This window comes from Cryptomeria japonica, chromosome 11 (genome assembly GCF_030272615.1).
Source record: "Cryptomeria japonica chromosome 11, Sugi_1.0, whole genome shotgun sequence".
Classification (NCBI taxonomy): domain Eukaryota; kingdom Viridiplantae; phylum Streptophyta; class Pinopsida; order Cupressales; family Cupressaceae; genus Cryptomeria; species Cryptomeria japonica.
The window spans coordinates 46,268,102-46,284,966 of NC_081415.1; positions in this window are offsets into that span (position 1 = coordinate 46,268,102).

Below are 16,865 nucleotides of genomic sequence, written 5' to 3' on the forward strand. Positions count from 1 at the left end.
TTGATGTAATTTTTATATGTAGATGTTATTTAATGATATATTGATGAAATATATTTCAGATGAATCCTTTCTTGTGCATTTTTGTGGAGTATTTGGCAAGATATGTTTGTTTTTTCAATGATTGTCAAAACCCTGCCAAGGGTTACCCAGTTTTGGAAAAATGATCATAACTTTTGATTCAACCGTTGGATCTGGCTGAAATTTTGAGATAACTTGTGTAACTTAGTAATATAAATTTTTACTGAAGCGATTTTATTTATGAGAAATAAATAAAATTTTATGGATGACTGTTTGTTACAGTTCATGGTGAAAAGGAGATTGGTGAAGGCAGCAACAACCCAATTGTAGCATTTGGTGTGCTCATATGAGGGATAATATTGATTAAAGGATATATGTGTTGGAAATGTCTCTGAATCTTCTTTCCATTACTTTTGGTCTTACTTTATTTGGTTAATAATTGAATATTTTGTGATCATTTTGGTGAAAACAGTTGTTAAGGGATGAAACCCTAAATTAGGGTATTCCATGGCAATAAAGAATTTGTTCTCTCATGTTATGGTGAATGTTATGATCTAAAATATTGAATGGATGTTTTCAAGGATGTAATATAGCCTTTGAAATTGGTTTTAAGTTGAGAAGAGTGATTTATCTTGTTATATGTCTCTTGATTCAAGTTTAAAGTTTACCCTTGAATGAAGGTTTTATGGATTTTCATGATGCTCTGCATCAATAACTTGTATGACATATATGGAAGCATATTCCTAATTTACTTCACATTCCAACATTCTCCCACTTGAAGTCAAATTTTAAACTTTGAATAATTCCTCTACTGAAAGACCATTGCCAATGTTGGCTATCATCACATAATTTGCAAACCAAGAGAAGTTCTGCACCAAATGAACTTATCTCTACTAATAGGTTTCATCATAATATCTATAGGGTTTACATCAGTGTGAATCTTGGCTAAAGAGATCTGTCCTCCTTCCACCACTTCATGAAAAGAGTGATATTGAATATCAATATGCTTTTTTCTGGAATGGTAAGCTGAGTTTTGTGCTATGTAAAGCATTTTGACTATCACAATGTAGTACCATGTTATCTTTCTTCACTTACAATTCACCCAAAAGTCTATGAAGACAAATCACCTTCTTTCTATCCTATGTTGCTGCCATATATTCTGCCTCAGTAGTAGACAATGCCACCACTGCCTGCAACTTTGACACCCAACTAACAACACCTCCAGCTAAAGAGAAAATATAACCTGTTGTAGAATTTATCTTATCTATGTCTCCACCAAAATCTGTATCCACATACCCATTAACTTGAAGATTACTCCCATTGTAATAGATAGCATCATCTGAAGTGCCTCTCAAATATCTGAGAATCCACTTCACAGTTGTCCAATGATCAATACCAGGATTCACCATATACCTACCGACAACTCCCACTGCTTGTGTAATGTTTGTTTTGGTGCACACCATGGCGAACATAAGATTTCCTACTGTTGATGAGTATGGTACATGAGACATCTGTGTCTTCTCTGCTTCTGTGCTAGGGCACTGTTTAGAAGAGAATTTAATATGAACAAGAAATGGAGTACTAACTGGTTGTTCTTTCTATATATTGAAGTGCTGCAAAACCTTCTCCACATAAGTTTTTTGTGACAACCATAATTTCTTGTTGTTTCTGTCTCTATGTATCCTCATTCCAAGAATCTGATTTGCACTGCCTAAGTCCTTCATCTCAAACTCCCTAGCAAGCTGAGTTTTAAATTGGATGATTTTATACATGTTGGGACTTGCTACCAATATATCATCAACATACAGTAGTAGAATAATAAAACTACCATCAGCATACCTTTAAAAATAGGCACAATGATTAGCCTCACATCTACTAAAACCCAAACTCAACATGAAGGAATCAAATCACTTGTACCAACACCTTGGCACCTGTTTCATACCATACATCGATTTTCTCAGCCTACAAACAAGATTCTCATTGCCTCTTTCCTCAAAACATTCTAGTTGTTGCATATAAATCTTCTTAGAGAGATCACCATGCAGGAAGGTTGTTTTTACATCTAATTGTTGTAACTTCAAATCAATACTAGCAACAAGAGCTAAAACAACTCTAACAATACTTAACCATACAACAGGTAAAAAAAATTCATCAAAATCAATACTGGATTTATGTGCATACCCCTTGGCCACCAACCGAGCTTTATATCTCTCCAAATTATCATTTAAATCTCTCTTCAAATTGAAGATCCACTTGTTCCCAATAGCTTTTCTCCCCTTAGGCAATGACACGAACTCCCATGTTTTGTTCTTATGTAGAGATTCCATCTCCTCTTCCATAGCAACTCTCCATTTGCTTGCACATTTAGCTTCACAAGCCTCCTCATATGAACTAGGTTTACCAACATTAGTAAGTAATGCATAATCAGAATTACAAGTAAGAGAATATCTTATAGGTGGTTTGATTACTCTACAGGATCTTCTTAAAATAGGTGATGATTCACCCTATGGCTCAACTAGTTGTTGTTCTTCTAGTTGATTTTAATCTAGTTGCTCTGCATCTGGTTGTTCTTCATCAAGAACATCTAGATGATCATCACATTTTTCAACCTCTACTGGAATAACTTACATACCTTGTTTTTCTTTACCTCTTTACATTGAATTTTTATTAAAATACACATCTCGACGAATAATAATCTTGTGGGCAGTAGTATCCCACAATTCGTACCCCTTCGTACCTTCTACATAGCCAAGAAAATACATCTTGTGGACTTCTTGTCTATCTTATTTCTATTCTCTTTAGGAATATTTACATAAGTATTGCAACCAAAAATATGGAGGAATGAGTAATCAACTGGTTTACCTTTCCATATTTCTTCTAGAATTCTATTATCAAGAGCAGTAGTGGGAGATCTATTGATCAGGAAACAAGTTGTATTTACAGCCTCACCCCAAAATTTCTACTCCAAACCAGCAGTACTCAACATGCATCTGGCTCACTCCATGATTGTACGGTTCCTGCGTTTAGTAACACCATTTTGTTGTGGTGTCCTAGCAACCATCAACTACCTTGTAATTCCATGCTCATTGCAAAAATGATTAAATTTTGTTAAACAAAACTCACCTCTGTTATTAGTTCTAAGACATTTTATTGTCTTACCTTTTTTATTCTCTACCAAAGCTCTAAACCTCTTAAAACAAGAAAACACCAGATTTCTTCTTGAGAAGATAAATCCACACCTTACAGAAATAATCATCTATAAATGAAACAAATATGATGAACCTCCAATAGATGTTACAAGAGCTTCCCAAGTATCTGAATGAATTAGATTTAATACATCTTTTCTTCTGGTAGTACTTCTAGAAAAACTCAATCTATTCTGTTTGCCAAACAAACAATGTTCACAAAAACTTAAATCTTTAGATTTTGCATTTGGGAGAAGATTTCTATCTAGCATTACCTTGAGACCTCATTCACTCATATGGACTAGCCTTTGATACCAAGTTGATAATGATTCCATCTCTACACCAGATACCACAATAGCCTCTCCAATGTTAGTTTGTCCAACTAACCTATAGAGATTTCCAACCTTCTCTCCCTTTTGTTACCATCAAACACTCCAAGTTGAAGTAATTTTTTCTTTAAACCAAGTACATACCTAACATGTTGAATAGTTATAACTACTCCATCAAACATCTTTGTTCTTACCTCTCCTTCACCAACAACTTCACATGGGTTTTCTATTAGGATTCCCAAAGATACTGAGAGGGGGGGGGGGGGGTGGGGATGAATTAGTATCTAACCGGTATAAGAATTTTCTTAACTTATAACATGAAAAGCATTTCAAAACTGTGTACCGGCAAACCAAAAATAATGTAGTAAATAAGAACAATAACCACAACATAAAAGACATGTCATAACACAATATTTTTAACGAGGAAACCTAGTGTGGGAAAAACCTCAGTGGGATTTGTGACCCACAATATTCACTTACTAGCCAATAAGGGAATATTACTGTCTACAATAGGTTCCTACACATGCAAGAAGGCCAAGTGCCTATAGCTCATTGCTCAGTTACAAAAGAAGTCACACTGACTTACAAAATTGGATTATACAAATCCAATGTCATGTACTGCTTCAGATTAGCATCTACTATGCCAGGTTTAGCATCAGCTTAAGCTCTACAATATACATAAACCCTTATCCAATATCTGCCTTACCATTTGCATATTAGGTCTGCATTAATCCTTCCATCTATCACATCCTAAATGATCTACAATACTCTCATACTTATATGACTCATATTACAATCTGCCAAGTCAGCTTACAAAAGGTTTTTACAATTAAATACAAAATACATTTAAACAAAATTCCTGTCGACCAGGGTGCTAGTAATCAATCTTTTTGGTGTTGGTGAACTGTGTGCCGGTGTAGAATCTGTCGGTGCTAGTGCATGCCAGTATCACATGATTGTAACGTTGCCATCAATGACAATACCTTCAATCACCTACAATTTCTCATTGAAGTGTGCATTTGCCAACATTTTTATTTCCCATGTAGACCATACCACCATCACAAGACCGATAAGAAGTAAACTAGCCTCTGTGTGGTTTCATATGAAAGGAAGCACCAAAGTCAAGAATCCAAACATGAAGTAAAGAACTTCTCAAATTAGCAGTTAATACCTCTCCATCTTCTAATGGTGTCTGAAATTTAGTAGTGTTTGCCTCAGATGTAGGTGTACTAGGATTCTCCTTCATTGCTTTTGGCAGTCTGCAATCCTTCTTGACATGTCCATTCTTGCCACGGTTCCAGCATTTCACCCTTTTCCACCCCTTTGGTTTGGACCTGGTTTGTCCACACTCAGTATTTTCTCTTTCTTGAGTTTTGTCTCTTGCAACAAGGGCTTCATTAGAAGAAGATCCTTGAGATATCTTTTGCCTTGAATCTTCAGATATTAAAGTAGCCATCACATCCTCAAAGACCAGCTTCCCACTTTGTGTAGAATTACTAAGAGACATAACCAACTGATCCCAACTATCTAGCAAGGAGAAAAGTAATATTGTTGCCTTGTCTTCATCGATTTTCACACCCACTAAAGCCAATTTACTTGCTAGTGTGTTGAAATCATCCAGATGATCCGTGGAAGATAAATTGTCATGCATCCTCAAGTTATACAACTATCTCCTTAGAAGAATTTTGTTTGCTAATGACTTCGTCTCATACAGCTTTGCAAGCTTATTCCACGAGTCATGAGTAGATTTCTCCTCTGCAACATTGAACAAAACTGAATCTGCTAGAGATAACTGGATTGTTTCTCTAGCCATGCTATCCATGGTATTCCAGTCTCTTGTGCTCATATTTGTAGGTTTTTATGATACTCCTTTAAGAACTCTGTCACATCATCCTTCACCAACAAATCTTGAATCTTAAGCTTCCATAGAGAAAAATTTGAACCATAAAACTTATGTACCTCAAATCTGGTAACACTATTTCCAGCCATTGCTCACTTCTAAAAACAAATAACTTCTACACAAATAGCCTATTCTCTGATACCAATTGTGAGAAAAATAACAAGTGTAGAATATTTGCAAAGAAGAACAATAGCACATAACACATAGATTTACGTGGAAAAACCTGGTAAAAATATACCAGTAAAAAACCATGAGCAAATTTTGTCTTTTGTATTGATTCTCGGGAATTACAAAGTTACAACAATCTCAAAAACTATTCTCACCTTGTTTTCAAAAGAGGGAAATCTACTCTGTATATATACAAATTTGAGAAACTTAGTTCTATAATTAAGTTCTCAAATTTGCCACCTCTAACCCTTCTAATGCCACCACTATAGTCATCTTATTGACTAAGCCTATATGTGGCTCTCAATCGTTTACAAGGTTGACACATATAGAGTCCAACTTGATTCTCCTATGAATCACTTAATAATTTACTAGGTCAACACAACCAAGTTGTAGAGTCCTAGTTGGAGACAACTTACTAAATATAGTAAGTATGACTCACACAACTACATGTATGACACATACATGAGCAAAGTCCTAATTGAAGACAATTTGTATGACACGTATGGAAGCAAAGTCCTAATTGACTTCACATTCCAACATTTCTAGCATGTTTATATGTGACAGTGAGGAAAATGTATTTGGTAATGTTGTTGGATGCTCTAGGAATGTTCTTATGTGCTCCACATGGTGTTGGATGTTCAAGTTAGTGTTGCATTGTGACTAATTTTATCTTTCTAGGTAATTGTTGTGGTTTAGTCAATAGGATTTTTCTAGCTCATGCTATGATCTTAATAATATTTCCTAACTCTAGAAAGTGTGTTAAGTTGTATTTTAGTCCTACCTTTGGCATGTGGGGATCTGCATTGAGTTAATTCAATTGGATGTTATGTTTATTGTGTCGACTTGTCATGTGCTACATAGTTTATCTACATGTTACATTGTTGTCATCCTTGGATGATGTGTGCTAGCATGCGTATTATTTGGAGCCACTTAAAGAAGTATAATATGATGTTTTAGGTCCTTTCTATCTCCTAGATTGGACCACATTCACCACAATTGTTTTTGGTGGCCAATTTAATAGGACCTATGCTAATTCTTTGTTTTGGTCAACCTAATTGATATTTGTAATAAAAAATATGGTATTTATAGAAGATCAATAAGATGTTGTGAAGTGTGGCATTGTGATGTGAGTCTAAAAATCAAAATGTGTGAATGTCTTTTCAAGATCATATCATTTACAAAGTTTTATGATGTGGAGACAGTGAATGTGTGGTGGTGATTGTTGTTGGAGTTTATTTCTAGTAACAATAGTTCAAGTACACCTTTATATTTGGAGAAGAATTTATCTTCTTGATTCAAATGTTGTGATATTGTATCTTGCCTTGGAGAAGTGATTTTTAGTTTGCAAGTATTTTTATCTTGCCCTGGAGTAGTGAACTTTAGCCCACAAACCCTAATGTATCTTGCCTTGGAATAATGAGATTCAACCTCCAAGTCCTTATGTATCTTTCCCTAGGATAGTGCATCTTAGCCTACAAGTATTTTAGGTGGTAGTGTGTTTCCTTAGCAATTAGCCTAAAACATATTTGTAATCATTTCATATATTGTGATTTGTCTCTCACTGTGATTTTTTCTTTTTTGGGTTATCCATGTAAATTTGGTATGCTCTTGTGTATTGTGGTTCGTTATTCTACTTTTCATTGTTGTTGATAAAGTTACAGATAACTTGATAGTATTTTGGGAAAATAAAGTTTAAGTTTGGTATTTTAAGGTCTAGATTGATTCAACCCCATCTCAATCCTAAGGTGTGTTCAATAATTGTTATGAGTGCTAAGTTCCTCTATAAGGAGCTTAACCACATGAGGTGAATTTTGGAAGGCATGAGATGAAACTTACAAGATTCCCAAGTTTGATGGAATAAAATAATCTTTCTAGAAGATGAGGGTGGAATCATATTTAAACTCTATGGATTTTGGAATTTAAAATTTTGTTGTAGTCCCTCTACTCTACTTACTACTTTGGATAAAATCAGGGCACATGTGAGCAATGGAAAGACAAGGAATGAAATTATAAGTGGAGTGTTTGATAATGAACTCTTGAAGGTGATGGGTTGAAAATCCGCCAAGGATGTCTAGGAGAAACTTAGAAGCATTTGTGAAGGAGACAAAAAGATAAAGCAAGTCAAGTTGCAGGCTATCAAGAGTATATTTGAAAGCTTAAGAATGTTAAATTATGAAAGTATCGATAGCTACATGCATTACGTAGCAGAAATAGTTTCAAGAATCAAAGGTGTTGGTGGAGAAATGAAATAAGATGAAGTTGTGAGGAACATACTTAGGACTCTTCCTAAATATTTTTTCCCTAAGGTGTTTTCCATAGAAGAAAGTAGATATTTGGACACTTATACTATGGATCAACTCTATTGAGCTCTCTCTAACTTTGAGATGAGAAGTATTGAACCGGATAAACCAAAGAGGGAAGTTGCATTCAATGAAAGTAAGAAGGAAGAATATGATGATGACCTTAGAGATAATAATTAACAAAGAGTGCATGCCATTAAGGTATGTGAAATGGGGGAAGTATAAACAAGCAATCCCAATGAGATAAAAGTGTTTCAAATTGTCATCGGTCAAGAGTAAATAATATCTTATAAAAGGTACCTCAAAATCTCTTTGACTCCAAATGAGTCCTTAATTAAAAGGTTCAAGAGTTGGGGGTTAATTTCGAAAAATAAGCGATGATAGGAAGTGAATGTCCAAAATTCTAACAATGTATACTTAGGAAATTTAAGGGATCAATATGTTGAGGATGGCATGAAAAAGGTACTTAGATAGAAGAAAGGCTACAACTTCTACTCTAACAAACCACTTACAAAAAAACTGATCTATAATTTTTGAATTAAGTGAGATGCAAATAAGGTACCTAGATAAGGGATGTTTTGAAACTTCAATTCAAAAGACAAATGAATTTATAAATGCACAAAGTAATGGGAAGTTGGGATGAGGGAAAATGTATGTCAAGAATGGAAAGTCTGACAGGCTAATACAGATTGAGATAAAAGGTTGGGATGGATAGAATGACATATTGAGACAAACAAATCTTAAAGTTCAAAAATCCAACAACCTACATAAACTTAATATCTTACCAAAAAGCACCCTAGACTTGAAATATTTTGAATTTCTTGCAATTTTTAGCAACTAGGGAATGACACATGCAAATAATTAGTCATTATTTTGACTTATAGAAAATCCGTCTAAAATATCTTAGATCAGTTATAAATGGTTGTTATAAAAGGATTAAGACACAAAAGGGATGTGACTTAAGTAAAAATTGACATTATAAATTTCTAACCTTTTTACCTCAAAACTAATCTCATATTTTTGCATGGAGAATTGAACCCATTACTTGGGTTGTGCACTCTCTTTTCCCACCTTTTTGCACTATTTTTGGTGGACAGTGGTGGCCAGTGCATCCTAGTCCTCCTTAAATAGGACCCATTTTGGATATGTTGGTGCACTTCCTTTTCCAAGTGATTTCAAATCTTGGTGTCTCAATATGACTATTAGAGATTAGCCTATCAGTAAATTACCTTGGGAACCCTAAATAAGAGCATCCTTTTGATTTATTTTCATAATTCACAATCACCCATCATTCATACATCCACATCAACCATCTTTAAAATTCAACGTAGCATTTCATCCCACCATATCCTTCCAACATTTTCAATATCACAGAGAAGCAAATTACATCAATCTTCATGCAACCATGCATTTGTGTTTGAGTCATTCATATTTCTCCATGTTATTACCTCAACACTTGTTATTACATTCAAAGAGCATTGCATCATCAAACTTCATCAATTGCAGCAAATCTAAGGTATATCATTCAACATTTACTTCACCATATCTATCTACAATTTCAATTCAATTCAAGAGTTGATTCCAAACTTAGGGTTTGACTTAGCAAAAACCCTATCGACAACACATCTTCCTTTTTTGTGTGTGTAGGCATCAAATTCAAAGTTGTGAATGAAGATTTCAATAGAGGAGATGACAATGATGAAATCTAGCTTTTTCAAAGGCGAAAAGCAAAGGACCAAGTTGCCCCAAGCATCTTAGTCATGTAAAAATTTTATGATCTTTTGGGAATAGATTCTTAATAACATTATGAATATGAATGTTTTATGTTTGTTTGCATTTGATAGATAGAGAACTGAGGTACCCCAAGCATCTAGGTCCTATACTTTTAAGCTGAATTTTTAGGCATAGGTTCCTCTTTGTCCCTTCTAATGAAATATAGCTATGTGTCTCCATACCACATCTGTAGATTGTTTTTCATGTTGTTTTATGTCAGTTTTCCATTATTGCAAATCCCAATATCTAGCATTCAATTTCAAATCCGTTAAGCATCCTCGATCCAAACAAAGAGAGGGTAAATTCTAATCAGGATTCCATTCCATTTGGGGTTGAATCTATTGATTTTATTAATCTATTTCGTGCTTAGTGAAAATAAGTGGATTCATATTTTTGGATCCCTTTTTCATCACTAAACAAGTTCAAGATGCCAATGTTTCTATATTATGATATGAAAAAAATAAAAATGATCAAATAGTCTAGTGATTTGCAAGCTTTTTCCAAAGCATCTTTTAAGACATTATTAAGATATAGATCTACCCTTCTATGTTAATCACTATTTGGTACCTATCCAAACTATATTTAGTATCAAATGAAACTAATTCAAATACATAGTTTCCTCCAAATTCGTGATGTAGTTAAATATTTTAGTTCAATATTAGACTACTAAATATTTCTTTTGAAAAATTAATTATACTAATGATATGAATAGTTAAATCATTCCATATATATATTCAATACATTCATATATGTATATGAATAAAAAATAGTAACACTACTAGTCTCACAAATAATGAGCAACTAGTTAAGTATGAATGTTAAATGCATGCAAAATGTTGTTGAAGCATGTAATATGCATGTGTTCTCTCATGATTTACAATAATAAATGGATTTGCATGGAAAGGTTACAAATTAGATTTATCGAATGAACTTAAGAAACAATGGTATTAACAAATGTGAGTTAATATTATGCACTGGTAAGGTCATGAACCCAAGCAACAATAAAAACAAACATGCAAAAATTTACTAAGCCAAAATGTTTCCAATCTTTTTCTTGTAAATAAGTTTTCTTGAGTACAACGTATCCTGCAACATGTTGAATGATGAAAGACCATGCTTTTCTTGAGTACAACGTATCTTGCAAATAAGTTTTCCTTCCCACTCACCTTTGTCTCTTTTTCCTTGCATATCTCTGTCACTTTCACCTAATCTGAAATTGAACAATCAGAATAAATTTTATTTTCCATCTGAACTCCTTAATAAATGAATATGTTAGAGCTATGAGATTTCCACAATCTATTTTTTTGATATACTTATTGCTTCTGAATTTGATTGTGTGATCAGAAGCAATAAGTGTATCAAAAATGAATATGTTTCCTTTGAATCTCATGCAAGGTGATTTTCTTTCCCCATTACGCCATCTATCTTTGTTATTCTTAGCTTCCACCAATAATATGTCTTCATGGCTTATTTTCAGTAATTGGCTTCATAAATACAATCCATTTAAAACACATTATTATTAATTATGATTTATCTTTTATTTTTAAAAATTAACTTAGTTATATTGTAAAATAATAGTTAAATAGTCAAAATTATTGTAATGGATGGAAATAGGGTTCATTAGTTTATGCATGCAAACTAGGAACTAAATCCATTTCACAACGATTAAATTAGAAGGAGAATGAACTCAATAGGTCTGACCTCAAATTTGATAAGGGGTTAAGCACAAGGTGAATTCAATACTCCTTGATTGAGCTGAAAATGAGCTATTGAAAAGATGTAAACTAAATGCTAAATATAGGGCTAAAGGTGAAAAATTGATAAGAATCAACATGCACAAGTTGTCTCATATCAGATATGCAAACACAAAGTACATATTTTCAAAGGGGGTGCAAAGAGGGCCTCGTGTCTGAAGCCTAGACACCGACATGTAGGACATAGGTGCTTTGGGTGACCTTGGGGTGTCGAATGCAGACAACAAAAGTATTTTCAAGATTAAAAATTTGCCTAGAACCTGTTCCTGAAGCTTAGACACTAGCACCTAGCACATAGATGTATGGGCAAACCTTGTCCTCCACTTTTTGCTTGTACAAAAGTTGGATCTAAGTGCCCCTATCTACTCTACCTAAATCTATAACTATGTCTTTCTACCACCTACACATAGAAGAAGAGAAATTATGTTGTTGATAGGGGTTTCCCTAAGTCAAACCTTGAGTTTGGAATTATTCTTATTATTGAATTGAAATGGAAATGCAAAGTGTGTCTTGATAGAGTAGAGATTGGATCTAAAATTGAAATGCTTGAATGGAAATGCTCGATTAAAATGACTATGCCTTCAATCAATGACGCACTAATCTTAGGATAAGTCCTCCATGTATTAATGTACAACATGATAAATAGTCATAAAATCCAATGTAAACTCATATTTGAAACAAAATTGAAGATGCTTCATTATATAATTTGCTTCTTCTTAGGCTTAGATCTTCTCTTGAAGTGTTAGTCTTGAATTGGAATGATAGCATAATGATGAGATAAGAACATGATGATAAAAATGAATTAGGGGAGATACCTTATATAGCGATCTCAAAGTAAAATCTCATTTTGGTCGACTTAGAATTGTCATATTTTTGCATTGGGGATAGTTTTAGAAACAGTAAGATTGACATAATATCCTACTAAAATTTTAGTGATAAAGTGTCAGACAATGTTGCCCCGATGATGAAGGGTACTCCCCTTATAAACCCAAACACACAAAAACAATAGAGAAATAACCTAAATATTCAAGAAAGAAACACATGCCTATATTATCTCAAGGAAATGAATTACAACATTCAGAAAATGGCATGCTTTAGCCATATAGATAGTTTGGTTGTCTGATAAACCAGTCTAGGAAACGCTCTACATTTATGTATTTTCTCTTACAGTTGGATGGACATTCTTATATTGACTATGCATTGTCTCAATTGAGGTTTCAAGTGTTGAAGTGTACCACAAGTATGATTGTTAACATTTTATCTCAAAATTGTATTTTTTGGCTTACCCAGTATGAAGTGTTCTATATCTACTTGCCTACGCTAACTTAATTCGGCATAAAATATTTTTCCTATAATCACGAAGACTATGTATAAAAAAATTCTTTATACACAATTTAGTATAACCTTCCTTCAACATAGTAGTTCAATGGACATGAAAGGGAAGGCTATGAGAATTTGCCAAGATCTAGAGGCAATGGAAAGCACAAATAAGAGAGAACAAAATATATGATAGGAATAAACTGTATTCTATCAAGATGCAAAATATGATCAACTAGATCATTACAAGATGTTCAATGATTGCCCATACATACAATGAATATGAGCCTGCTTATATAGGCAAGGCTATATGGATATGTGAGAACACAAACATGACATGTGGCTCAATAAGAAACAAGGGTATGTAGGAAATAGGTGTGGATAGGTAGGAGAAACAATATAATATTCCACATGAGGTGGAATGTAACAACAAGATAAGATCAACACCCTAAAAGGTGGAAATTCTCCTACACACACTATCCCAATGTGGCACAAACACCCAAGTGTCTCATACCCAAACTACTATTAAATGCATTATCCTAAGTAAACTTAAGTATAGTGTAATAATATCCATGATGAATAATTATTTACACCAACAAAGGCCAAAACAAACTCCCTAGATAAATTGATTTGGAATCAAAAAATAGTGAATAATTTCAAAACATGAATTTGCTTAGAATTTTTTTTAAAGTTTGAAGGTTACCACCCAAAATTAATATTCAAATTTTTCAAATGAGTCCTTATAAATCTCTTGATGAAAGTTATGGTAAGCATTATCTCTCAAATTTATCAAATTAATGTTGAGGAAATTGATTTATATGAAGAGATACAACTAACACCAAGATATCCTATCTAATTTCATTAAATAAGTAGAAGGCCTTTCTTAGTTTATAACTAATAAGGGTGAAAATAAAGGAATTAGTAGAGATATCATTCCCAAATCATGGAGGTCATTCATCATATGAATGATAAAATATTTCATTTGTGAAGGGGAATTTGGTATAGTGGTGGTCTTCACATTTAGAATGTTGATTGACCTACACCATGGTAAAAAAACCCATCATTAAAAGTTAAACCACCCCTATATTTGTATGAGTTTTTAAATATTATGATGGATAGGTATGAGAAAGGCATCATGCATTAATTATGTTTCTCTAAAAACATCAAGTTTTGAGGAACTATAAATTAAAGAGAAATGGATAAAATTTTTTAAAACCCTAGAAAGTAGAATATAAAAATTAGAAATTATGTAATCTTTTGGAGTTGTTATTAAAGAAACTCTTAGCAACCACCTATAGAAAAAGAAAATAAAAAATAATTAACTCAAGAGATCCCTAGTTTCCAAAAACAACTAAAAATAGTCTCTTAGAGGGATAGGTAGAAAGGAAATAGCCTAGGAACAAAGGAGCCAAAGATAATAAAGAATCAAGCAATGGATATCCTCCTCTTTAAAACAATAAGTGCTATAAATTTGGGCCAACCAATCTTAATATTGAACAACTCAAAATCACAAAGGGAAATTTTAAGCCTAAAAGATAATTGCAAACAATTAGAGGATACTAAGAATGAGACCTATAAGATAGGGGAGTTGTTGGATATGGTTGGTCATTGTTGCTGCTAGGATATGTTGTTGTCATTGATGTCAATATATTCCTGTGATTTATTTTGGAGTGATTGGGAAGATCTTATGATCTGGTTTGTAGTGTTGGTTTGTTGATCACTATTTTGCAGAGCTCGGTATATCCTCTGGTATATATGGTGTGATCAGATCTTGTGCTAAGACTTTGGGATATTGTTTGGGATGGTCTTGTGAATCTTCATTTTAGATGGTTCATGATTTGGTGCCTTGCAAGTTATCTTTCTTCATGATAGTTGTTGATGATTGGTTGTGTTCTTGAGCTTTTAGATGTTGACCAATGAAGATTTGATAAGTGGTGTTGGTGCAGTTGTTCCTAATGATTCTAACATTCTTTCTGGTGTTTCATAGTCATGTTCTATTTTTGGGGGGATCCACATTGATCGTTGTGTGAGTTTTTGGTAGTTTCTATCAACCGATAATATCCTTCGAGTTATATGGTTTTTCCTGGTGGTGTAGTGTGTTGTGGTTGATCTTGGCATGATTTTAGATGGAGTTGAGCATTTAGGAATTTGATTTAGGTCCATGTTATGCTATGAAAATCATTATATTGGTCTGGTGGTTGATCTTTGTATCAGGTGATGTAATTTTGTAATTGAGGGTTGAGGGTTTAGCCGACCTTGTTGTCAAGGTTGATGACTTGTATATATAGGTGATATATTCATGTAATTTGGGGGTCGATGTTATGTATACATTATTAGAGAGAGGTTTATGTGGGAACAAGTGATTTATCCTTTGGTGTTGAGTTTGAGGTGAGTTTGGTGTTGTAGGGCATACATATGTGCTTAACTAGAACTGTAATCAAGCATTCGGAGATGCTATTCTTTCAGCTCATTTCTTCTGGATTGTAGTTTGAACCTTATTGTAAGTTAGTGAGACTTTCCTGATGGTTGTAGCCTTCCAGGCCATTATATTTGAGCAGTGAGCTCTAAGCAATGTACCTGAATGAATGTGCATTTCCCATTGTAATATTTACACATACTATTAGAATCAGAGATCACTGAGAGGGGGGTGAATCAGTGATCTACCAGAAATTGAAACCACAAACTTATTTATTATCCATTGATTAACAATGCATAACAGATAAGAACATATAGATGCAACAATAAATACACAAATCCACAACACCAGAATTTTTTCATGGAAACCCGGAAAGGTAAAAATCACGGTGGAGTTGGAACCCACAATATTCATATACTATGGCCAGGAGTACATAAATATTAAATAGATGGGAATGCACTTGCATTCAGTCTTACTACCTAGAGCTCACTACTCAAATTAAGTTGTCCAACCCTCAAGGAAGTCTCACTGGCTTACAATTTGTTTAAAATGTGTAAATATAATGAAATGAACTCTTAATCAGCATCTAACTATGCAAAGATGAGTTTCGGTTAGGCTTTAAATCTCTGATTGTCTTTTCTCTGCTAGCTACTAGTTGGTCTGAAAGCAAAATGCATATGTGAAATTGTGCTTAGTCACACCAAAATAGATCACCATACACATAGCACACCGAAAATCAATTTCCGAAATGATCTTATATATCCAGTCTTACCCCATAAACAATCTCCTTCAAGTCAGCTTCAATAGGTGTAACATGTAGATTAAGTTGGCCTCAATCTTGAACAAAACATAGCACCAAACAAAAATATTATAACCACATGCTTCCTAAAGGTCTTCCATATCATTGAGATCACAAAAAAAATCACCAAAAACACTGTAATCACCGTAGATCATTCTAGATCAAAATACTACTAAAATACCTTGTTTTACCCTATTTCACCAGTTAACAGGCTACCGGTTACCTCCATCTTCCAGATAAGTTGGATCATGACTTCGAAATTGAACCACCATAAAGAGTTTCCATCAATGACAACTCTAAACAAATAATCAACCATTGGATGAGTGTCAATTTCCAACAATCTCCCCCTTTGGCATTGATGGAAACACTTGTGAAAAATGACAGTGTTGAAACCTGTACAACCGGATGAAAGAATAAAAAATTCTAATGCTCCCCCTTAATCAACAATCCACGAATCTGCAATACACCAGACTATACACTCCATACATACAATCAGTCTGTGCACTATACATTTTTCACCTCATCTCTCCCCCTTTGACAACAATGCCAAAGATAGGGTGTGCATCAAAATTGTTTGTACATATATACACATTCACTAGAGGATTAAATCTATACATGCTTCAATATATCTGCATATGCAATGGAACCCAAGATATGTATTCCAACCTGTTCGCAACTTCTATAGAATTGAAACAAAACCATTCAAAACATAAGCATAAAACTCTATAGTTGCAATCTTAGTAAGAGTCTCCTGAGACATGTTCTGAATGACATCCATCTTATAATACACTAAGGTGTCCAACCAGGTACCAATTAAGTTTTGGGGTTCACTTTTTCATTTGATCATCATCTTCTTCTCCTTCTCAAAATTCCTAATCTGCTAAGTGATATTTAAAACTTATCCCT